This window comes from Hakea prostrata, chromosome 3 (assembly GCF_041222555.1).
Source record: "Hakea prostrata isolate BN-2017 chromosome 3, UWA_Hpros_2, whole genome shotgun sequence".
Lineage (NCBI taxonomy): Eukaryota > Viridiplantae > Streptophyta > Magnoliopsida > Proteales > Proteaceae > Hakea > Hakea prostrata.
The window spans coordinates 17273513-17299083 of record NC_142602.1 but is presented as its reverse complement, the minus strand read 5'-3'; the positions used below and the strand labels follow the sequence as shown (position 1 = coordinate 17299083).

The 25571-nt window shown below is 38.4% G+C and overlaps 3 pseudogenes; all 3 read right to left on the bottom strand.

Annotated features, from left to right (window-relative positions):
• Positions 1-220: 220 nt before the first annotated feature.
• Positions 221-1902, bottom strand: LOC149021279 (hydroxycinnamoyl-CoA:piscidic acid hydroxycinnamoyltransferase pseudogene; annotated as a pseudogene).
• An 11743-nt stretch (positions 1903-13645) lies between these two features.
• LOC149021278 (hydroxycinnamoyl-CoA:piscidic acid hydroxycinnamoyltransferase pseudogene) lies at positions 13646-14992 on the bottom strand (annotated as a pseudogene).
• A 4843-nt stretch (positions 14993-19835) lies between these two features.
• On the bottom strand, positions 19836-21604 carry LOC149021277 (hydroxycinnamoyl-CoA:piscidic acid hydroxycinnamoyltransferase pseudogene; annotated as a pseudogene).
• Between the last annotated feature and the right edge of the window lie 3967 nt (positions 21605-25571).

Genomic DNA, 25571 nt, shown 5'->3' with positions numbered 1-25571 from the left:
GAATAAATAGGAACAAAAAAAGAGAGGAGTGAATAAATAAGAATTTTAAGGAGTTAGTTTGAAATTATGAATAACATTTATATTCATTATTTTATTTTAAAAAATTATTTCTAATATTCGGGAGGTCAAATAGTGATATTTTAGGAAGAAAAAAAACTGATTTAGGGGGAGCAATAAAAACTGAAGACTATCTCAGAAATGAAGGATAACAAACTCATACTTAATTGAAGAAGCATTATCTCATCTATATGAAATATTGAGTAGACATGGAATAAGATAACAACAATCACACTAGACACACGCACTAGACAAACCTTTCTCTGAAAATATTTTTTATTCTGAATACAAACACACAAGCAAACGAAAAAAAAAAAACATGATACAGACAATCCGAGGAAACATTGTTAGATATCCTCATAGAAAAATTTCTTGAAATGATCTAAGTGGGCCACCTGAAGACGTAGGGCTACGATGAAGGATCCATCTCCCTCTCGATCAGGAATGAGAAAGGACTTCCCATCAAACCCAAGCGATCCAGGGCCCATATGTATGGGCTTCCCCCAACCAAAATCTGCATCGTAGATCGGTAAACCCACCCAACTCGTGACCGCTAGATTGGGATTTCCATAGAAAGACCCCTGTGTACACTCCACCGTATGGAAAGATGTACGGAACGGCGTCACATCTTTTTGACTTGTCAAAAAATCAATGATAGATTTTACGTACTCATCCGTCATTCTCTCCACCGCTTCTCTAATCTTCGCCGACGCATAACCCAGCGGCTCCTCCACCAACTCGCCCGATAAACTCATTGGCGTCGCCACAAATACCGCATTCCCGAAATACCCCTGTGGAAGTGGCGGGTTTAACCGATTCCGGCAATCAACGGCCACTCGCAATTTCGTTAGCTGCTCACGTTCATGACTCCGTGCTTTGCATGTGCACCTCCAAATATGACCTGCAACCGCTTCGTATCGGCTAAAGGCTCGACCGGTTTTCTGGGTTCGACCCTCGTTTGCTTTGCGCTTAAGCTTCTCTACTTCCTCTTTCGTCAGCTTCAGCATTACCACCGCGGTTTCCTTTCGCCTTTCTTCACTCGCATCAGACCGGCCGAGGAGGACCGGAGGTGGTTTAAACTCTACATGGTCGAACCGCGGGGCAGATACTGGTTCATTTTGGTGCAAAATCGTCCGGCCAAGGAAAACCGTAGTCTGAAGCTTCTCACCTCGTGCCACCTTTGCCCATGCATTCACGAACTGAATCGCAGATTCGCCGTCGACGATGGTATGTGAGATGGCTATGCCGATGCTAATGCCGCCGCAACGGAATCTCGTGAGCTGCACGAGAAGCAATGGTCGTTCGTTTGTAGGAATATTGTAATCAACTCGTGGAATCAATTCTTTGATCTCCGACGTCGGCCTGAAATCGCCGAAATCAGCTACAGAAGCTTCAGATTCAGCTTCAAAGAGCTCAGCTCCGGCAGCGTTGCAGTCGAGTTCAAGACGACCGCCGCCGACCGAATGAAGCCGGCCGGCTAATGGGTAGTATTGAACCAGAACTCTGCTTAGAGAATCTCTCAAAGTTTGAATATAGGCGGAAGTTGCACCACCATCGGCGGTGGTTGGTCGATAAAAGTAGATGGTAGGTGCATGGGTTGAGGGCTGAATTTGGTCGGATTCCGTTAAGGGTTTTTTGCCTGAAGGAGTGGGCACAGAAGGGGTAACTGTGTGAGAAGCCTTCACGATCACCATGACTAAGTTCTAGCTAGCTAGCTATCTGATCGAGGAGTTGATGGGGTTGTATGGTTGATCCGTTAGTTCAGTGTTTCATTTATAGAGAAGATTTGAGGTCATGAATGTTAAATGCAGGCTAGGGTTTTTGCTATGAAGTGGGGTGCAAAGACAAGATCTGAAAATGGAATAAATTGCTTAGATAGATATAGAGAGGATTTGGACTTCCTCCACGCATTTACAGCCCTCAACCATTTCAGCTGCTATGTCTCACAATCCATGTGACAGAGGCCCTTGGGCCTAGCTATTGTTAAGTGAACAACAATAATTTAGGTGCATGATTAAGTGAACAGAAAATCATTTTGGGTGTAGGGTGCACCTTGATAGAGAGGATTTGGACTCAAAAAGATAAGGATCGTTGAGAGATAACATTGGAGATAAGATTGGAATGATAAAATGTTAACTCAGAGATAAGATTCACGAAGAACAATAATTTTAGGGTAATTTTCATTTGGACCTTGAGATTTGACCATGTCATTTTCAATTAAAAAAAAATTAACATCTTGCATCTAGTTCTCCTAAAATATCTAAGAAGACAAACTAAGGACATATTATCATTTTATGATCAAAATACCCTTATAACTTTCCAAACATTCAAATCCAGTCATATGTTAAGATTAAAAGAAGAAGACGGGCATGGAGGAGAAGTTTTGAAAAAGTGGGATTTAAGAGTTGGGTACATAACAGGGGCTTGAGTTTGTAAATTTACAAACTATAAAATCTTAAAATGTGAAATAAAAAATTGTATTTGCATATAAAGCCTTTGAGTTTTTAATAAGGACCGTTGAATAAAAATTGATGACGTGGTCAAATCTAGACCATCGGCCACTGGCAGCAGCTGCATCATCAAATAAAAATCCGTTTTATATATAGGAGATGTGGGTTTTATATATACCATCCACAAGGGTCAAACCATAACATATTCATTAAAAAGTATGAGTTTTCACCATTCTATCAATCTTGCATTGGAGGTTTGAAGGCATTTTGATCATAATAGTAATAAAATGTCTTTTTAGATACCACAGAGCAAGGTTTAAAGTATCCCACAATACTATATGATACTTGCCGATACGTATCGATATTTGACCCAACCGATACAATACATCTCGATACGTCTCTCCATTGAATTACATTAAAATACATTAGCTAGAGTGATACAATACTCGATACAGGATGATACGTCTCTTAAAATCACCTGACTGATACAATACTCGATACCGATACTTTAAAACATGGCAGCAATTATAGAGCTCCATTCGAACTCCATTACTGCAGAGTTAAGGTAACCTCTCCTTAGATCTATAAATACCTACACCTTCATCATTATCAAGTACGCACTCTTGGATTACCCTCTCTAGCATTGACTCGATCATCGTAAACGTTTCTTGACCAATCTGGTTGAGCACATTTTTTACAGATTGTTCACTTACATTGCCGAATGAATTTTTACAACAACAATACGTACCAAACCTTGTTCTTTACTTGAACATGGCATCTTTTGATACCAAGTAAGTTTCCCTTTCTTTTTTGGGTGTTAAAGCCATGAAAATTGTCGCTTTCAAATTCCTTTAAACAATTGTGAAAGTAGAAATGAATAGAAAGAACAAAGAACTTACATGTAATGTTAATTCTAGAAGAACACTTGAGGAGATTCAAATTTCGAATTACATATTGATTGTGACATCAAAGCCGATGTGACACATGGGACCAGGTATATAAGGATAGCATTTTTTTCACATTAGAGATGGGGTTTTTACATATACCATGAAGCATCAAATCCATGACCTCTTCAATAGAATTGTTGATTATTACTATGCAATCACCATGTATTGGCCATGAAAGTTGAATGGCCAATGCATAAGTAAACCTGTTAATAATAACTAAGGTTGGAATTTGGAATAAGTTTATCTTTTAGATGCATGATTCAATTAAACGTTTTTAATGCAGTTTCTTCTTCCTCAATTAACATTTATCGGTTTTAGGGTGAAACTCTTTATATTCCTTCGGTTGTTAATGGTTTCTTTGAAAAATGAGAAAGAAAGAATTTGAAAATTAAATCGATTCAAATAATTTAAAATTTTTTAATTGACCATTATAGACGTCATTTATTACTAATACAAATGTCTAGTTGATTGAATACAAAGAGGTATTGGAAAGAAACCAAATGTAACCGAGTAGTATGATAGTATCATATATATGTATAAAATAATTATGTATGAACAACCATTTATGGCCATAAGAATGTATGGATGATCATTAAAATGTGCATTTAAGGAAGTTTGAATTCCTAACTATATTAGCTGTGCATTTAGGGAGATTCAAATTGGTTGTTACATTAACACCGATGTAAACTTTTCCAAAAGAAGAAAAGGACTGATGTAAACATATTGGCCCGGTATGATAGTATTCGGCTACAAACAAATGGACAAATTCATAAACCCATTAAACATCTGTTGTTCCATTGGCCTAAAATGAAGGTGTTGTCATTGTTGGCAACTTAAGTGGGCTTTGATATGGTACAGCAACACACAAAAAGGTTCCGAGAGAAAGAATCCAATTCAAATAAAGAAAACTCAAGAATCCCGTTTTTGAGGGTCACTGTCCAGTTTTGATCAACCTCTTCATTGGATGGTCATCCAGTGTCCGATTGAGCCGATTTTTGGACGAGAGCTTCACGACTTCTTGATCTTACAATCCAACGGTGGGATTGTTTATTGGAGATCTCTAAGTTAGTCCGATTTGTACGTCAAAACACTCCTTGTTTAAGTCAGATAGGAACTCTGAGTTTTATTCAAACTCTGAGTCCAGTTTTGATCAACCTCTTCATCGGATGGTCATCCAGTGTTCGATTGAGCCGATTTTTGGAGGAGGGCTTCAAGACTTCTTGATCTTCAAATCCAACGGTGGGATTGTTTATTGGAGATCTCTAAGTTAGTCCGATTTGTACGTTAAAACACTCCTTGTTTAAGTCAGATAGGAACTCTGAGTTTGATTCAAACTCTGAGTTAAATTAATCTATAAAAGAGAGAGCAAACTCCAGCAAAAGAAAAAGGACGTTTTGAGGAGCTTGGGAAGAGCGTGGAGGTCGAACCAGAATACGTTGGTTGGCTTTGGAGATCTGAAGCTTGGGAATAAAAAGTGAAAGAGAAGGAAGAAGAAGTAGCAGAAGAAAAGAAGGGAACATGGTTGTATGGTTTTTTTTAAAGAGAGAAAACTAAAAAAAGATTGAAAAGAGAAAAAATGAGTTGGAGAAAAAGAGAAACAAGTATTGTTACCATGCATCTTATACAAGCTGAGGTAACCCGTATTCACAAGTTATTATCTATTATTTTCTATGTTATGTTTAATGATGAAGAACCTAGATCATGAATGTAATTTGGGGAACTTGAATTATTGGTTTACATTGTGACCTAGCAAGTTGGAGCTTGTCTAGGGGGTTGGGGTTGGTGCCCTTGTCTGAATTGCATTTTAGATTATAGCAGGGATTGGTGTTTTTAGACTGTTGTAGCAATCAAAATATCTAGGAGTGTATTGAGTAATATACGAAACCCTAGGTAGGGTATTACTCCGTGGATGAGGCAAGGGAACCACGAAACCGGGCATTGGTTTTGTTTATTTCTTTGTTCACATATGGAGTGCCGATTGCAGAGTGGTGGTACAGCGGAGACCAGCACATTGTGGGTGTGGTGGACGGTCTTGGCTTGATAGCTACGAGAATGTTCGATTAATTTTGTTTCGAGATTAAAGAAGCTTCACATTGAAGTGAATTTTTGAAGACACTGATTCACCTCCCCTCTCAGGGTCAATCTGGGAATAACATCTTTTGCTATTTTATTCACCACAAAGGTTGAACGATTTTGTTCCTCCTCTTAACATGCACAGGACATGAGTTTGGCAAATATTAGTGGAAATACTGAAAAATTAGAATCACAAAGAACCTAAGAATACCTTAAGAATGTTTACTAACCTAACAAGGACTGAATTGATCGAGCTTACTGTTTGCACCAGTGATTAGGAGTAAAATGGCACAGGAGATGGAACATAAGAAATAATAAAAGACCTGGAAAGAAAACAGTAAGTGAATATAACTAATTAAAAGACTTGATCAGGTTGACATTTTTAAGGAAATAAGACTTCAGGTTGAATCTAATCCACATACTTCAGGAAACACCTGCACCTAATTTTCACTGCAAAGGCTGAAAACCTTCAAGATTAAAGTCAGAATATCTCATATCCTTATTAATTCTTGAACTCCCTAAGCCAAATTAACTCCGATATTGAGAACATGATATCCTCCAAACCATCAGGCTTCATGAACTCAATTTAGAATCAATTGCTACTTTGTTGAAAAAAATTAAGGACTCCAAAAAATTATTTCGAAATCAAAGAAGCAATTAATTTATTCAATGACACTGCATGCATGAGCTTAGTCACAAGATCAACCTCAACTCCATGGCAAAACAGGTGTAGTGCTCAAAAGTTCTGAATAAGAAATCATAATCATGGGACATATGGTGCTCAAGATTATAGAAATGTTAACATGTCGCCATTGGAACTATCATAAAGTAAAAATATGCATGAAAAAACATTCCTTGTTCAAATAGTTCAGTTGAGTAACCACGCTAGCTACAACAATGGTAAACACCCAGGTTTGAGAACTTCAAAGCGATTCCTAGTGCTTTAACCCTCATGATGATATGTGGCTGTCCAGAAAATGCGCTCAAAGCAATTTACATGCAGCACGGATTCAAAGTTGGGTCTTCAATTTAATTTAGACCGTCAATGTAAACGGTTTAAATTAAGTGAATGATGTGTGCTTAATGGGCCCCCCCCCCCCCCCACCCCACCCTTCCCCCCCCCAAACACACACCCCCACCCCCCCCCAAACCCCCCCCAACAACCCACCCAACCACCACCACCCCCCCCCCTCCCCTTCCTCCCCCACCTCCACAACACAACACAACCAAAAAAAAAAAACACCACACACACACAAAACCAAAAAACACACCCCTGTTTTTTTTTTTTTTTTTTTTTACCTCATGATTAATTTATTCAAGATACATATATTAAGATTTTGTTAAGTTTTTTTTTTTTATTAAAATCTATATTAAATTTTAAAATTAGTTTTAATATTTTTTTAATTTTATTGTTTTGTTAGTGAGTGAGACCCATGAGGTAAAGGTGGTAGTGAAGCACCGCATGAGTAAAGAAGTCCCTTCATGATCTTGGTTATGAGATTCTTCATGACATTGATTATGGGGTATAAAGTGGTTATGATATCAATTGTAATTGATATAAGAATCTTAAAGGTCTTAATCATGGTGATGATGAAGTGGGCATACTTATAGGGTGGAATTTACTTAAATTCTAACTATTGACCTTCAATTCTTATTGTAACTTTATGACCATTCATGGCCATTATCATAAGTGGGGTTAAGGCTATTGAATGGATTAAATCCAATTGCTACAAAAGAAGTGGATATAATAATTAATTCTCCATTTAGTGGGGAGGTTAGGTCGAAGTGGTTTATTCCCATTAGGGGAGAAGGAACAAGTCCATTGATTTTCCATTAGTAGGGAATTGATTCTCCTCCTTGTAGGGGGGTAAACCATGGGGGTTCAATGGCCCAATTCCTCCCCTTGGGAACCCCAAAGGGGGGGGGGGGGGGGGCTTACCCAACCCCCCCCCCCTCCCGGGGGGGGGGCCCCCCCCCCCCCCCCGCCGGGGCCGGCCCCCCCCCCCCCCCACCCGCGGATGTGAACCGTCACAGATCCATGGTTTTAGTCTATCAATAATAATAAATACAAATACAGATAATCAAGAGCAAGAATAGTGCAATAATTAATAAACAGGTTACAGGAGTCCAAATACTCCAATAAATATCCAAGAAATAATCAAAAGGAAAGAATCAAGAATCAAATGTAATATCGAGTTCAGCGGAAGCAAAAAGAATAACTAAATAATCTTCATCTTCATGAGGCTTCATGCTCTGCAAGTCCATGTACCACTGTCGCCTCACATCGGCTTCAAACGAGAAGGCTCTTTCATACGAATCATCTCCAACTTCCGACATTGTGCAACCATCCGTACAGTTTATATAATACATACAATGAAAGGAATGAGTTCCAACGAACTCGTAAGGAACAAGCAATTCTCATATATATGTCAATACAATCCACGAATGCACATATGAAATGATATGGATGATATGCAGAAATATGAATGCTACTAAGATCTAACTATGCAAGTCTCTAATGGCTGACATGCTTTAAGATATACACCAGCCCTCCTTTGGGTAAGTCTCATCACTCCGATCCGGCAAGGACTGGTTACCTCTGTAGGGATCCCGGGCAAAGGGGTAAGTCCACACGGCTCTCAAACCATGGTCGGGGGTTAAGTCAACACTCTCTCACCACGACCATTGGCAATGAGTACTGGCGCATGTCGGGGTTTCTAATCCAATGCAAGGTCATAATGGTAACATACTATATGAAGTCCAGATACTTCCCCTATGGCACCAACCAACTCGGTTCAAGATCCTTCGCAACCTAGGAGAGAGAATCCTCACGGATCGGATACCTCCGTTGGACTCCACTCCTTAACCCTATGGTCATCCACATATTATTGGGGCGGATGCTCTCATGACTCCTGCGACACCCGGTCCGCTCCTTGGACGTCCATGAGCCCAACCCTAACATATGCAACCCTACCATTACATGACCAATAGTGGACCACCGAGTCTCCGCACGGACTGGTTACCGCTGTTGGATGAAACATAGTCACGTCACCATTGTCACGGGTCACCCGGCTCAATTCCCCGCCGAAAGGGTAATAGCATGTGGGGTACCTAGCCATGCAATTCTAGACTCCCTAAGTATGTCATCAAGTAATCATGATAGTGCTGAGACATCAGCAGCATGTGTCCCATTCCACAACCTTCGAATCCCAAGCCAAGATATCCCAATGGAATACCCCTTCCATCACAACACACTACAACACTCTTATCATACCATGAACAGTGTGCAATATCATAAAAGATGAAGTACATCAAGGAATACCACAAACAGCAAGTGTACAATAAGATTCACATGCTTTATACAATTACAGCAAGTTACATGATCAAAGAATAGTAAATAGAACAAAGAATCATCATGTATATGTAATTGCATATAAATAAGAATGCATGTCCTTACCTGTAATTTAGTAGAAGTCCTCTAACTTGCAATCCAAAAACTATTATAAGACTTTTATTTGAAACAGAGAACACCAGGCATAGGGTTACAAGAATGTATAAGTCACATAAACCAAATTGAATCAAAACCAAATCTATTTGTCACGACCAACAGCGCTGTGCCGTCGCAGGTTAAGCGACCGCCACTAGTGACCGCCCAAAAACAAAGCTCAACAAACTCGAGCTTCGATTACTCGATTTCAACCGGTGAGTAATCTCATCCTAAGTCTCGAATAAACACTCCCAAGCCAAAAGGGTAAAGAAAACAATCCCCATCATAGTGGATTATCCCTAACCCTCTCCTTTATTGAATTCCATCTCACGAAGGGGTTCGTTATGGTTATTCCATCTCACGCAGAAAAAAAAAGGGTAAAGAATAACCAAGGGGTAATCACGGGACGAGAAAAATGGTAAAACCAAACTAACGGAGATAAAAGAGTAGAGAACGAAGAGTTAGTCAATACCTCCCACCGAAAGCCAGAGAAGAAGAGAACGATCCCCAAACCACCCACCACGAGACTCTCGGATCTTCCCCGCACCGCTTAACTCCCAAATAAGAAATAACGAATAAAGTAATCGTAAATGAGACGGAGTTTGCCTTTTATAGAAGTCCGGGGCAAAATAGGGCAAAATCCCCAAAACAGACCGGCGGCCGGCCGCAGGTTAACAGCCACTAGTAACCGCCCCCAGAAATATGTCATACAAGGGTGCTTTGCTCATGGGGTTGAAGACCAAGTACAACCAAACCCAAATGAAGACATGGGGGAGATCATAGTCCGAAAAATCAATCATAATAGGTTTGTAACAAAGAGGTTAGGGTTTCATCATAACATATGGCCATGAAAAGGTTATGATCACGGAAAGAGAGGGAATGATTGTTATCAAGAAAATAGCAAGAAATCATAGGAAATCTAGTTTATGTTAACAAACATTACCCATGAGGTTTCCCCACATGGAAGGTTACAAGAGGTTTCGAAAGATCATTCAAGGGTTAGGGTTTCAAGGAATTTATTTGGCTAGGGTTAAGATCATGATGATGATCATAGATCTCAAAGAATAGAATGAGATCATGGAATAGATGGTTGCAAGAATGCATCATCTTCTTCCTGATCTCAAACAAGAACAAGAACGAAGAAAGAATAATTAGAAATCCTAATTAGGTTAAACATGGATCATGAATAAAATATAGTGTGATCAAGGATAAACAATTAGAGAATGATAGGTTACAATTTTAGTAAAGAAAACACATTGATTGGCGTTAACAAGATCAAACTAAGGGTTCTTGGTTTGATCCAAGAGGTTAGATTTCACCCTTTTTTGGCTCCCAATGAAAAGGTTGAGAGCACCGGATGAAGGGAAATAAATTGATAGCCAATAAAACAAGAAAACATAGATGATCAAGTTTAGGTTAACAGAAATATCACCCAAGGGAAAGAGAAACAAAGGATCAAGATTCACCCATGGGAAAGAGAAACAAAGAATTTACAATCAAGAAAGGTTTTGGGGAGGGTCCAATGAATTAATAGAAAATAAAAGGGTTGCCAATTGTTCCAAGGAAAAACAAGGATCAACTCCTCAATCATGAGGACACAAGGGAAGGTCATGGTAATGATATGAGACCTTCCCCACAATAAAAAGATAGGTAGGAAATTAGGGAAAGTATCATCAAGAGCTTTGGTGGAATCAAATTCAAGGATCATCGCCACATGGCTCAAGATCATAGAGTGAATTGGGGATTCACTCTAGGGCAAAAGAATTAAAGAAGAGGTCATTACAGAGTGTAATACCCTCAAATGATCAGAAAATCAGAAGTAGAGAAGAAGGAATGAATTAAAGAAGAAGCAAATTGAATACCAACCTTTTAGAAGACAAACCGCTGAAGAAACCTGAACAGATACTTGAGGATCTTCCTTGGCTTCGAAGGAGAGGTTCTAGGGATCTTCCCACGTTCTCCAAAGACTTAGAAACAGATTGAGAGTGAAACACATGGAGTTCCCCCTAAATAGCACAAAGAGTTCAAGAGTTACTAGGGTTTCACCAAACCGACCAAATTGACCCCGATGGTTGATTGGTTGCCAAAGAGGAAGTTCAAAGGTCGATCCCACACTATCTAGAGGTTTAGAAACATGGTGGGAATAGTTTACCACGAAATTAAAAGAAATAAAGCTTTGAAAACCTTCAAAACAGATATTTACCAAAATGCCACGCGACAACTTATTCAAAACAAAGGATTTAATGGGCCAAACTTCAATATTTTTGGATGGGCTTTCAATACATCATACTACTTACCTAGTATGGAGGGAAGTCTCAAACCAGGTCCAACTAAGCTTTAGGTCCATCAACCAAATCTCTTCACAAATAAAAGTTCAACACCAAATCAAGTAAGGTTCCATAAGGAAACACCATCACAATATCCATGGGTTGGGTCAAACACCATATCTTCTACTGAGATGGCCCACAAAGACATCTTCCTAAGATTTCAAAGATAGGAAAACTGAAATCACGGTCAAACTTCAAAGTCAACATTAAATAAAACCGAACTTCAAAAAAAGAGGGTGTGTTGTTGGGGTGGTTTTGGGGTGGTGTTTGGTTAAAAAGAAGAAATTTTTTTTTTTTTTTTTTTTTTTTTAAAAAATTTTTTTTTTGTGTTTTGGTTTGTGTTGTTTTTGTGTGTTGGTGGTTGTTAAAAAAGAAGGAGGAAATATATTTTTTTTTTGGGTTGGTGTTTGTTTTTTGTTGGTGGTGGTGGAGAGAAAAAAAATAGTAGGGTGCATTAATTATCTTAAAGACAGCAGCACTCAAGGTGTGATACCTCGTTCGTTAATGGTTTGTTCGATTGTAACATCAAGCTCTCCAGATTGGCTAAAGGATCTACATTTTTCAATTGTATTGCGATTTCATTACTGTGTTTGGTAGAACTTGTAATACAATTATCCACCAGATTATAATTAGGCGTGTAAACGGATCGGATTTGGATCGGATGGTAGGAATACTATATACGCATCCTATCATATTCGGATGGATTTGCATAATATGTTATCGATTTTCGGACGAATTCAGTCAAATTCGGATGATAGTTGGATAGTTATTTTCTTAAGTAGATTCTTTTGAATTAGTATAAATACAGATTGAATACAAATTTTCAATTACCTATTGACATCTTTATCATTTTATCGGTGATGGCTAGTTATGTCTAAAATTTAAGAATTTAGCAACTTCAGTAGTTATTTTAATAGAAAAGAATAATCATATATCTCAAGTAAAAAATTTATAAAAATAGGAAAAACAAATCCAAATAAGTGACTAATCGAATAATTTTGTTCGATGGATAATAATTGGTAGGCAAGGGTATACCATATCTACATTCTATTAGTAACTAAAGGATTCAAATAACCCTAAACGAATGCATATGCAAGTTAGGGGTAGTTTATAATTAGAAATGACATTTATACCTATTATTTTACCTTTAAAAACTATTTTCAATATTCAAAATGCCAAATAGTGATCATGAAGAGAAAAAACTGAAAAATAACAAAGAAACTAAAATTTAAATAAAAAGAAGAGGGGGAGCAATAAGGATTAACAAACTCGTACTATCTCAAGGGGGAGCAATAAAGATTGACAAACTCATACTATCTCAGAAATGAACATTAATTAATTGAGGAAGAATTGTCTCATCTATAAGAAATATCGATTAGACATGAAATAAGATAACAACAATCATAAAAGACATAATTACTGCTGGCTGCAGCATGCATGCATGGACGGCCCTGAAATGTAGTTGAGCTTCAAAACCAAGGCTTACACTGAATCACCCTACACGCACTCGATGGACAAATCATGGAACAATATATCGCCAAATTTTGGCAATATTTCGTCGAAATTCGGTGATATCAGTAATCCCCGAATCGAAATGAACCCCTAAAATGAGATTGACGGAATATTGTGCTCGGCGATATATCATGATGTATTGGAATTTTTTTTAATTTTTTTTAACGATTTTTATGCTATTTCTTGCATTTTTTAGGCAATTTCTATCTCAATGATTCAAGACTCAAAAGTTAATGTGTTAAATGTAATTAAGAGGAGAATCTACATAGAATAATTTATAGATAGAAAAACATTTTTTAACAAAATCTTCAAGATTAATGAACAATCTTATCAACTATATTTTAGTGATTTAGTCCTCAAAAGTCAACATGCCAAATGTGGTTAGAAAAGAGTATATACATAAAATAATTTATGGAAACAATTTAAATTATGAATGAATTTTGTAATAGAATCTTCAGAGTGAATGGATAATTATTCCAATTATGTCCAAAGGATGTAGTCCTTAGAAGGTAATATGTTAAATGTGATTAGGTAGGAGAATTTATAAAAAATAATTCAAATTTATAATATATTTGCATTAAATTAAGATAGGCATCAAATTTACAAAATTTTTGACCAAAAATATTCAACAATGGGGCAAAATTTTCCAAATGGGTGGGCGAAATATCGCCGAGATTTCTATCCTGGGGACAAACCCTATTATAGAAATCTTTTTTATTCTAACTCTAAATACGGAAAAAATTAGAAAGGCAAATGTGATATCAAAGACAAAGAGAATCCGAGGAAACATTGTTAGATATCCTCGTAGAAAAATTTCTTGAAATTATCCAAGTGGGCCACCTGAAGACGTAGGGCTACGATGAAAGATCCATCTCCCTCTCGATCAGGAATGAGAAAGGACTTCCCATCAAACCCAAGCGATCCAGGGCCCATATGTATGGGCTTCCCCCAACCAAAATCTATATCGTAGATCGGTAAACCCAGCCAACTCGTGATCGCTAGATTGGGATTTCCATAGAAATCCCCCTGTGTACAACCCACCGTATGGAAAGATGACCGGAACGGCGTCACATCTTTTTGACTTTTCAAAAAGTCAACGATGGATTTTACGTACTCATCCGTCATCTTCTCCACCGCTTCTCTAATCTTCGTCGACGCATAACCCAGCGGCTCCTCCACCAACTCGCCCGCTAAACTCATTGGCGTCGTTACAAATACCGCATTCCCGAAATACCCCTGTGGAAGTGGCGGGTTTAGCCGATTCCGGCAATCAACGGCGATTCGCAATTTCGTTAGCTGCTCACGTTCATGACTCCGTGCTTTGCATGTGCACCTCCAAATGTGACCTGCAGCCGCTTCGAATCGGCTAAAGGCTCGACCGGTTTTCTGGGTTCGACCCTCGTTTGCTTTGCGCTTAAGCTTCTCTACTTCCTCTTTCGTCAGCTTCAGCATTACCACCGCGGTTTCCTTTCGCCTTTCCTCACTCGCATCAGACCGGCCGAGGAGGACCGGAGGTGGTTTAAACTCTACATGGTCGAACCGCGGGGCAGATACTGGTTCGCTTGGGTGCAAACTCGTCCGGCCAAGGAAAACCGTTGTCTGAAACTCCTCACCTCGTGCCGCCTTCGCCCATGCATTGACGAACTGCATTGCAGATTCGCCGTCGAAGATGGTATGTGAGATGGCTATGCCGATGCTAATGCCGCCGCAACGGAATCTCGTGAGCTGCATGAGAAGCAATGGTAGTTCGTTTATAGGAGTATCGTATTCAACTCGTGGAATCAATTCTTCGATCTCCGACGACGGCCTGAAATCGCCGAAATCAGCTACAGAAGCTTCAGATTCAGCTTCAAAGAGCTCAGCTCCGGCAGCATTGCAATCGAGTTCAAAACGACCGCCACCCACCGAAAGAAGCCGGCCGGCTAATGGGTAGTATTGAACCAGAACTCTGCTTAGAGAATCTCTCAAAGTTTGAATATCGGCGGAAGTTGCACCACCGTCGGCGGTGGTTGGTCGATAAAAGTAGATGGTAGGTGCATGGGTTGGGTGCTGAATTTGGTCGGATTCCGATAAGGGGAGTTTTCCTGAAGGAGTGGGTTCAGAAGGGGTAACTGTGTGAGAAGCCTTCACGATCACCATGACTAATTAAGTTCTAGCTAGATAGCTAGCTATTTGATCGAGGAGTTGATGGGGTTTGTATGGTTGATCCGTTAGTTCAGTGTTTCATTTATAGAGAAGATTTGAGGTCATGAATGTTAAAGGTTAGGGTTTTTGTTAAGTTATATGAAGTGGGTTGCAACTAAATGATCTGAAAATGGAATAAATTGCTAGATATTGAGAGGTTTTGGATTTCCTCCACCCATCTCCAACCCTCCACTTTCTTTATGTCTAACAATCTTTATGTATCACAATTCAAAATTTTTTTGGGTGATTCTGTGCTATTTCTTGCACTTTTTAGGTAATTTTATCCCAAAATAAATGATACGGGATATTGCACTTTATATGCGATATTGTGACATTGTGCGATATTCTATCCATGATATTGTGATAAATGGTGCACGGTATACTGTGATATTGTGATATTCTTTAAGACAAGACCTGAAAATGGAATAAATTGCTAGATGTATATAGAGAGGATTTGGATTTCCTCCAAGCATTCAACCGATCTCTAAGTCTCACAAGGCCCTTGGGCCTAGCTATTGTTAAGTGAACAGACAATAGCTAAGTAAATAATTTTGGGTGTAGGGTGCACCTTGGTGGAGAGGATTTGGACTCAAAAATAAATTAAGGAACGTTGAGAGATAAGATTGGATGATAAAATGTCAACTCAGAGATAAGATTGCACAAAGAACAATAATTTTAGCGTAATTTTCATTTGAACCATTGAAGTTTGACCCAATGTCATTTTCAATCTAAAAAAAAATTGACATCTTGCATCTAGCTATCCTAAAATATCTAAGAAGACAAACTAAGGAAATATTATCATTTTATGATCACAATACCCTTATACCTTTCCAAACGTTTGGATCCAGTCAAATGTTAAGATTAAAAGAAGAATACAGAGTGGAGGAGAAGTTTTGAAAAAGTGGAATTTAAAAGTCGGGTGCATAATAGGGGCTTGAGTTTGTAAATTTACAAACTATGAAACCTTAAAATGTGAAAAAAAAAATTGCATTTGCATATAATACCCCTTGAGTTTTTATTCTGGACCGTTGAATAGAAATTTGATGACATAGTCGAATCTAGACCATCTACAAGGGTCGAACCATAATCTCTTCATTAAGAAGTATGAGTTTTTACCACTCTATCAACCCTGCATTGGAGGTTTAAGGGCATTTTGATCATAATAGTGATAAAATGTCTTTTTAGATACCACAGAAGAGGCAGATGCAAATGTGATCTCTTTTGACTAAAAATGAATTGTGTCAAACTTAAGAGAGTCCAAATGAAAATTAGCCATAAGGGCCTGTTTGGTTACATGAATCTAGAGATTTCAAATCTCTAGATTCATGAATCTGAGAATTATACATGTTTGGTTGTAAAAATCTCTAGACTTATGAAATCTAGAGATTCACATTTTTATACTAAAAACGTGAATCTGTAGATTTATGGGTAAGGGGTGAAATCCAGATATTTCAAAAAAGCTATACATTTGCACATTCACAAAAATCACGTCGATCAAATAGTTTTTTAGGATGAATCCACAGATTTCATTCCACAACCAACATCTAATTTTATAAATTATAACTCCATCGATTTGAAATCTCCAGAAACATGTAACCAAACCGGCCCTAGTGAATCCAGAGATTTCAAATCTCAGGATTCATGAATCTGAGATTTATACTTGTTTGGTTGTGAAAATCTCTGCATTCATAAAATCTAAAGATTCATCATTTTACACTAAAAACGTGAATCTGTAGATTTATGGGGATGGGGTGAAATCCATAAATTTCATTGCTTCTATAAAAACCCTAAGTATTTGCGCATTCATAAAAATTACGTTGATCAAATAGTTTTTAAGGATGAATTCATAGATTTTATTCTACAACCAAACAGTTAATTGTATGAACTATGACTCTATAGATTTGAAATCTATAGATTTAAAATCTCTAGATTTTTAAAATCTTTAGACTCAAGTAACCAAATAGGCCCTAAAAGAACCGAGATATATGGTTGAGCCGTCAGTTCACCGTATCGCGTCATTTATAGACGATTTGGTGATAGCTAGCTATTTGATCGAGGAGTTGATGGGGTTGTATGGTTGATCCGTTAGTTAAGTGTTTCATTTATAGAGAAGATTTGAGGTCATGAATGTCGAAGGTTAGGGTTTTTGCTTACTCCTTGGTCAAGTAAGCTCTCCACTTTTGCTTCCTGTTGTTTATTACAAGGGTTCTTTAATTCCCGATCTCGACCTCTAATCCTTATCTCTGTTTTGCAGGGTAATTGCGAACAGCGTCCACAGGCAGATGGAAGTTGTTCTTTGAGTTGGTCGTCTCAACGTCCAATCGAGGTGGTAGGAGGAGGAGATAAAGGTGAGAGGAGCTGAGATTTCTCGGTTCAAGGAGGAGAGCCAAAAGCTTGGGAAAGCTACCTGGACGTGGCCATCCGGAGGATTCACGACCTCGATCAAGAGGTAAGGAAGCTTCAAGTCATTATAAGGGAGTCTAAGGCGAAGATCGAGGGCTTGGTGAAGGAAAAGGAAGCTCTATAGGATTGGGCAGCGCCTTCGGAGCCCGAGAACATATCCATGAATGCAAGAAAGGCTTGTGTTCGGAAATATCTAAATAGCAAGCCCTTCAATGAGTTGTTGGTTCCTCTCAACACGATGGCTTATCGGGACGGCCAGAACGATGTATGGAAATCAATCTTGAAGTTGAATCCATCCTTTGACACCAGCCCTCATCAAGAGGTATGCCACCCGAAGGTGTTTGAGGATCTCCAATTGCCCCCTCCCGAATGGGCCCTCCAGAAGGTGGACCCTCTAGCTACAGACCTGAATATCGAAGGCTACCTCAACGACTCTCCCCCACTTTCTCCCGAGGTTGAAATTGTCCAAGAAAATGATCTCCCTGATCCTCCAACTCCCGAACAACATCCAGCTATAACAAAGAGACCCCTGCTCTCAAACAAAGTCAAGCCCCGACAAGGAAACTCCTACTCCGAAAAACTGTTATATTATTTTTTTTTCTTATTGTTGCCGATTCTGCTTTTTGTACTTTTCTTCTTTTTGTAAGGGTTGGCCCCCTCTGGCCTTTGGTAAAACAAATAGAATACTTCTATTCATACTTAGTGTTTCCTACTTGCTTGTATCGAATTTCTATCTTCAATATCATGCTTCGGTAGATCCTTGATTGGGCTTTAATAACTAAGAAATTGTCTAAGTATTAAGAGGTTTCATTCGGGCACAGCCAAAGCCTTTACTTAGGAAATTCTTAAGAATTTTTCTAAGTGTTGGGAGGTCTCATTCGGACATAACCAAAGCCTCTACTTAGAAGATTCCTAATAATTTTTCTAAGTGTTGGGAGGTCCCATTCGGGCATAATCGAAGCCTCTGCTTACTTAGAAAATTCCTGATAATTTTTCTAAGTGTTGGGAGGTCCCATTCGGGCATAGTCGAAGCCTCTGCTTACTTAGAAAATTCCTAATAATTTTTCTAAGTGTTAGGAGGTTTCATTTGGGCATAGCCAAAGCCCCTTGATCATAAATAATATGAAAAAGTCAATAAACCTAAATGTATCTCACCTACAGTCAAACTGTATACATGGAGCAATCATGACCAGTAGGTCTTTTAGTGAAGAAGATCAATAAAACAAGAAACGACTAAGGCTCCACAAGAAGATGTTTATTTTTTTTTTGAACTTGTTTTTTTTAATACTAAAAATGCCGTTCGCTAGGGTCGAAACCACAACCTCTCCACTGAGAAGTATGAATCTTACCACTCAACCAACCTTGCATTGGCATTAACCAGGAGATGTTGTGTTACGTACACCTAGGGGCAGAATTAGGATTCGATATTGGGGACCGAAAAATGAGAGTCCAGATCATGTGTTACGTATACCTAGGGCAGAATCAGGATTCAATATTGGGGACCGAAAAATGAGAGTCCAGATCATGTGTTACGTAGGGGCAAAATCAGAATCACATCCCCATTGGTGAAGCACCAATGCTTTTTCACCACACATATTATGTAGGTTCATGTAGAATTCACGTGGGTCCCACTTCTAAATTATTTTATCATAACCCACATATTCTCATGGGACCCACACATATTTAAAAAAATAGATAAATTATTGATAATGACATTTTATTGGTCATTAGTTATCTATGCATACCAATGGTTGTTAGTTATCTTATTACAATATAAAATCCAATTGTAGAAAAAATTAAAATATATATATATAAATAAAGACTCTAAAATAAAATAACAAAAAATGAAAAAAAAAAAGAGAAAAATTAATTAATTAATTAAAAAAGAAAAAGAATACTTAATTGTATAGTAGATTTTTTTTTTCAAAATTTCCTTAACTCACGATTATAGAAAGGGAAGTGAATAAATAGAAAGAAAAGATGAGAAAATAAATAGAAATTGACGAGTTAATTTCTAATTAGAAATGACATTTTCAATACCTAATTATGGAGAATATATTTTTTTAAAATTTTTAGTCACAATTGTAGAAAGAGAAAATAATAAATAAGAACAAAAAGAGGAGAGATGAGAGAATAAATAGGAATTGAGGAGTTAGTTTGTAATTATGAATAACATTGATATCTATTATTTTATCTTTAAAAATTATTTTCTAGTCAAATAGTGATATTTTAGGAAGAAAAAAAAACTGAAAAAAATAGCGAAACAAATCAAAATTTAAAGGAAGGAGAGAAATAAAGGTTAACAAACTCATACTTATTTGGGGGAGCAATAAAGATGAACAAACTCATATCATCTCAAAGATTAACAACAAACTCATACTTAATTGATGAAGCATTGTCTGAAGAAGCATTGTCTCATCTATCTGAAATATTGATTAGTCAAGAAATAAGATAACAACAATCACACTAGACATAACTATTCTGAATCGCCCTGTACGCACTCGACAAACCCTAATCTGGAAATCTTCTTTATTCTAAAATACCCCAAAAGAAAAAAACCTAAGCAAAATAAAAAGAAGCAAATCCGAGGAAACATTGTTAGATATCCTCATAAAAAAATTTCTTGAAATGATCCAAGTGGGCCACCTGAAGACGTAGGGCTACGATGAAGGATCCATCTCCCTCTCGGTCAGGAATAAGAAAGGACTTCCCATCAGACCCAAGCGATCCAGGGCCCATATATAAGGGTTTCCCCCAACCAAAATCTGCATCGTAGATCGGTAAACCCACCCAACTCGTGACCGCTAGATTGGGATTTCCATAGAAAGACCCCTGTGTACACTCCACCGTATGGAAAGATGTACGGAACGGCGTCAGATCTTTTTGACTTTTCAAAAAATCAATGATAGATTTTACGTACTCATCCGTCATTCTCTCCACCGCTTCTCTAATCTTCGCCGACGCATAACCCAGCGGCTCCTCCACCAACTCGCCCGATAAACTCATTGGCGTCGCCACAAATACCGCATTCCCGAAATACCCCTGTGGAAGTGGCGGGTTTAACCGATTCCGGCAATCAACGGCCACTCGCAATTTCGTTAGCTGCTCACGTTCATGACTCCGTGCTTTGCATGTGCACCTCCAAATATGACCTGCAACCGCTTCGTATCGGCTAAAGGCTCGACCGGTTTTCTGGGTTCGACCCTCGTTTGCATTGCGCTTAAGCTTCTCTATTTCCTCTTTCGTCAGCTTCAGCATTACCACCGCGGTTTCCTTTCGCCTTTCTTCACTCGCATCAGACCGGCCGAGGAGGACCGGAGGTGGTTTAAACTCTACATGGTCGAACCGCGGGGCAGATACTGGTTCACTTTGGTGCAAAATCGTCCGGCCAAGGAAAACCGTAGTCTGAAGCTTCTCACCTCGTGCCACCTTCGCCCATGCATTCACGAACTGAATTGCAGATTCGCCGTCGACAATGGTATGTGAGATGGCTATGCCGATGCTAATGCCGCCGCAACGGAATCTCGTGAGCTGCACGAGAAGCAATGGTCGTTCGTTTGTAGGAATATTGTAATCAACTCGTGGAATCAATTCTTCAATCTCCAACGTGGGCCTGAAATCGCCGAAATCATCTACAGAATCTTCAGATTCAGCTTCAAAGAGCTCAGCTCCGGCAGCATTGCAGTCGAGTTCAAGGCGACCGCCGCCGACAGAATGAAGCCGGCCGGCTAATGAGTAGTATTGAACCAGAACTCTGCTTAGAGAATCTCTCAAAGTTTGAATGTCGGTGGAAGTTGCACCAGCGTCGGCGGTGGTTGATCGATAAAAGTAGATGGTAGGTGCATGGGTTGAGGGCTGAATTTGGTCGGATTCCGTTAAGGGGTGTTTCCCTGAAGGAGTGGGTACAGAAGGGGTTACTGTGTAAGAAGCCTTTACGATCACCATGACTAAGTTCTAGCTAGCTAGCTAGATAGCTATTTGATCGAGGAGTTGATGGGGCTGTATGGTTGATCCGTTAGTTCAGTGTTTCATTGATAGAGAAGATTTGAGATCATGAATGTTAAATGCAGGTTAGGGTTTTTGCTATGAAGTGGGGTGCAAAGACAAGATCTGAAAATGGAATAAATTGCTTCGATAGATATAGAGAGGATTTGGATTTCCACCTCGATTACATCCCTCAACCGATCTCTATGTCTCACACCATCCAAGTGAACAGAATAATTTACGTGCACGTATAAGTGAACAGACAATAATTTTGGGTATAGGGTGCACCACGTTGAGAGACAAGATTGGATGATAAACTGTAAGAGATAAGATTGCGCGAAGAACAATAATTTTAGGGTCATTCTCATTTTTAATTTTTTTTTGGTAAACAACAAAGTTATTCATTGCCGGCAGGGACTGGGGGAACAAAGGTCCACCAACCACGATGTGGAAGTCGGCCATTCTTTCGGGCCGAAACCAAAAGGGCCTTCCTGGCTAAGAGATCTGCAATTACATTAGACCTCCTTGGGATAAAGGCAGTGATACAATGTATGAAGTTATCCATTAGGTAATGAATATCTTGGATCAAGGGCTCCACTACCATTGGGGGTTGGATTTCACCATCAAGGTACCTAATTAGTTGTGTATAGTTAGATTCAATAAGAATTGACTCATATCCATTTGGACCTTGAATTTGACCATCAAGGTCATTCTCATTTGGACCCTTGAATTTGACCTATGTCATTTGTCAATCAAAAAAAATTGACATCTTATATCCAGCTCTCCTAAAATATCTAAGAAAACAAACTAAGGACTTATTATCATTTTACAATACCTTTATACATTTCCAAACGTCCGGATCCAATCAAATGTTAAGATTAAAAGAAAAAGACAATGGAGGAGAAGTTTTGAAAAAGTGGGATTTAAGAGTTGGATACATGACAATGCTTGAGTCTGTAAATTTACAAACAATGAAACCTTAAAATGTGAGAAAAAATTGTATTTGCATATAATACCCCTTGAGTTTTTAATTAGGACCGTTGAATAGAAATTTGATGACGTGGTCGACTCTAGTAAAAATGTCACGTGCAAATGCACAAGGTATTTAATAACTAAGGTTAGAATTTGGAATAAGTTTATCTTTTAGATGCATAATTTGATTAAACGTTTTTAATGCAGTTTCTTCTTCCTCAATTAACATTTATTGGTTTTCGGGAGAAACTCTTTATATTCCTTCGGTTGTTAATGGTTTCTTTGAAAAATGAAAAGAAAAGAAATTGAAAATTAAATTGATTTAAATAATTTCAAGAATTTTAATTGACCATTATAGACATCATTTGTTACAAGTACAAATGTCTTGTTGATTGAATACAGAGGGGTATTGGAAAGAAACGAAATGTAACCGTGTCCCTTAAATTCATACTTTTATAATAGTAGAATGATAATATGATATATGTATATAAAGTAATTATGTACGAACAACTGGCCAAAAGAATGTATGGATGATCATTAAAGTGTGCATTTAAGGAAGTTTAAATTCCTTAGCTGTGCATTTAGGGAGATTCAAATTGGTTGTTACATAAACACCGTTGTAAACTTTTCCCAAAAAAGAAAAACATTGATGTAAACATATTGGCTCGGTAAATGGTATGTAGCTTCCTGCAATAAATGTAGAAATTGGTAGTGAGTTCGGATCTGCACCCGGTTAAGGGAGCGCTCTGTGCTCCCCGACAGGTTTTTCACCACAAAAACATGTGGGAGCGGCCCATAGGGTAAAAATCATAAAACATAAAAATAAAAATAAAAACATCACCAATCCTTGTGGATCCCACATGTTTTTGTGGTGAAAAACCCGTCAGGGGAGCGCCATCAGGGAGCACAGAGTGCCACCTGACGGGCTGCAAATCCAGACTCAAAGTGGTATGTATGGATAATCATCAAAATTGCATTTGAAAATGTGCATTTAGGGGATTTAAAATTCCAACAACCATTAGAAAATGAAGTCTACGGATAATCATTAAAATGTGCATTTAAGGAGATTCAAAATCCTAACAATATACTGGTTGGACTATAGGTATGGTGGTTGTGAAGCCCTAAAGATATTTTAACTCTTGATTCTTATTATGAGGGAGTGGTATTTATCAACTGAGTCAATTCCTTGTAATTCTTATTCATGTGGTGTTAACCTTTGTCAATTGAGCCAATTTCTTGGGGTTTATAGAAATTGAACATTTTATTCTCTGAATATATTTGTCCAATTACATTTCTTGACTTGATTTGGAAGTGATAAAATTAGACTCTATTTGATATGTGTGACATATGATTCGATTAAAGATAAAGATAGATATGTTTATGTGGGAAAGACCAATTCCTTATAGTATTTAGTTAAAAGTTTGAATTTTTCTTTTAAGGTTAGGGAGGACCAAAAGGTTTGGCCAAACAAGTAACCAAATAGTTGGTCTTTGTGTGGATCTTTTCACCTTACTTTTGATTTCCTCCAATAAATATTCGGTCATTCTATCAAATATTTGAAAACACAAAGAAATTGTTGCAACTTATTAAGAACAATTGTCAATGTAGGGTTGGTCGACTAGTAAGACCCATACCTCCTCTTAATGAAGAGGTCGCAGGTTCAGTCCTTGCAGACAATGAAGATGCTTGAGATGCTTCAAATTTCTCCCTTTTTCCTATTTAAGCATTAGGTAGACTAATTTCACAAAGAATTTTCCATCTCTGGCTGCTCCCTAAAAATGAGGCCATCTTATCTAGTAAATGCCGGTAGATGAAATTGCATTACCCTCCAAGACAAGAATGCATTCTGGATTAATTCTCTTCTCCACTATCCAACACTCTCATTTGCAAGGTCTGCTACTGTGTTGATTGGAGGGAAAACAGTATGCATTGGTTGCACCTTGCCTTCATTAATTCCCAAGTTCCCATCGATTAAGACATCCCTCCCATCACCTACTCTCCAGATTAAGCTTTGCTTAATCACCTGCAGTCCTTCCCATACACTTACTCCAACCCCACCAAGGTGAGTGTCCTTGTGCAGCATCCAAAACATCTCATTCAGGGAAATAAATTGCCTTCAGAAACTTTGCCCACTCACAATCAATCTGGGTTACTGTATAACCTCCAGGCAGCCTTAGGGAGAAAAGTGAGGTTTTAAAGCTCTAGTTCCCTCAACCCAATTCCTCCTCCTACTTTGTTGTGTGTTAACTTGCTCCAAGATAGCCAATGAACAGACGTGGATTCAACCATCACCTCCCCAGGAAAAATTGGCTAATTGTTTCCTCATTTTGTTGTGAGTCAACTTCGGCAATTTATGATTTTAAAATCCATTCCACAGTAATTGGCTAAATGTTGGGCTGCAGATTTAATCAAGATCTCCCTTCCAGCATGTGTTAAGATATCCTTGGGCCCAAACACTGGAAAGAACTGCCCCTTGTTCACACCCAAGTTATAAAGGTAAACTGAGATAGAAAATAGGAAAGGCAAAATTGAGAAGACAGAAAAAAATATATTTGGATGTGACTGATGGGCATGTGTACATACGTGTGCGACGAGATTCTGGTAAACATGTGGAAGACCAAGACAGATTCAAAATGCGGAAAAATGACGGAGGAGGGCTTGCAGCTCAAAAGACTTCACTTTGGTTTGTAAACCAAGCTAAGCAAAACGCATATTCAATCCTTACTCCATCTTTGTAAGGAGGATGCAATTGTGTGAATCACATTCTCTGGTTTCCATCTATTTCTTCCACACAATATAAAAAAAGAGTGCCTTCAAACATTGCACCTGCAGTCATTGAAAGATAAAATGTACAATCCAAGAAACAATGTCTTTCTAAATTTGTTGGTAGGTTCCAGCTGGGTCTTTGTGGACATCTTTATTTTCGTGATGTACATATCTAACAAGGGATGAAAATAAAACCCATAAAACCCTAACCCAGTAAGTGGGGCTTGTTAAGTCATTACAAAACCAACTCAATGGAAGTGGAGTAGTACTGGTACAACTCTTTTAAGCCTCACCATATCTTGAACCTCTGGTTAACATTACGAATCTAGTGAAACAGATAAGCACCATCAAATTTATAGAATCTGGAAAAATAAAATAGTTTCTGTCAACCCTACCAAGTTGGAGCTGA